A 766-nucleotide genomic window follows, 5' to 3' on the forward strand; every position below is an offset into this window, starting at 1 on the left:
GCTTAATCAGGAAATGGCGGATGCGTCAAGGACTTACGTTGAGGCCGTTAAGCGCATCGGCGTCGATCTCCACCTCCAAGTTATCCACCTCAAGTTGAACTCGGCGCAAAATGACGTCGCTGCTGGTCGTGTGGTGGCGAACAACAAAAATACTCAAGAATGGCTTCGTGGTGCTCTGTGCCGAAAAAGGCTGCAATCAGGCATCGACGCACAACAGAAAATTTACAACACTGCCTATAGAAGAACAAGCATGTAATTGTGTTGATCCAATAAGTCGGGTACTGCGGAGCTCTACAAAAGTAAATATATATATGCTTTTATAAACACTGGAACAAAAGACTAGGATTATTCAAGTTCGGCAGGCCTTATTGGCACTCTTGGGCCCCTTTCTCAGGACGACGGTTTTAATTTCTAACATTCTTTGCATAACTGCTCCATATAAAGTTGAAATGCATGCACGAGACTGTTCACTAGGGCTTTCGCCTCCTCAGGAACCTCGCGAGGTGTGTAAACATGCAAGTGGTACTCCTTACGACATGTTCAGTTGCTCGTAGATCATTGTATTAAAATTGTGTATACACTGGAAAACCAATATTCAATATCTAATATTTATTTTATTTTTAACTTGATGAAAATGTGTAATTTAAAAGCCGTAGCTCTGAGTATACACGCGCGTCGCCTGAAACGCGTGAACTGAACATTCATATTGTTCTCGTGTTTACCTCTTCAGCGTCGTGGCCCCCACCCCCTCGATTGGCCAGCAGCA

The sequence above is a fragment of the Eimeria mitis genome, genomic scaffold, assembly GCF_000499745.2.
Source record: "Eimeria mitis Houghton genomic scaffold, Emh_scaff6857, whole genome shotgun sequence".
Classification (NCBI taxonomy): domain Eukaryota; phylum Apicomplexa; class Conoidasida; order Eucoccidiorida; family Eimeriidae; genus Eimeria; species Eimeria mitis.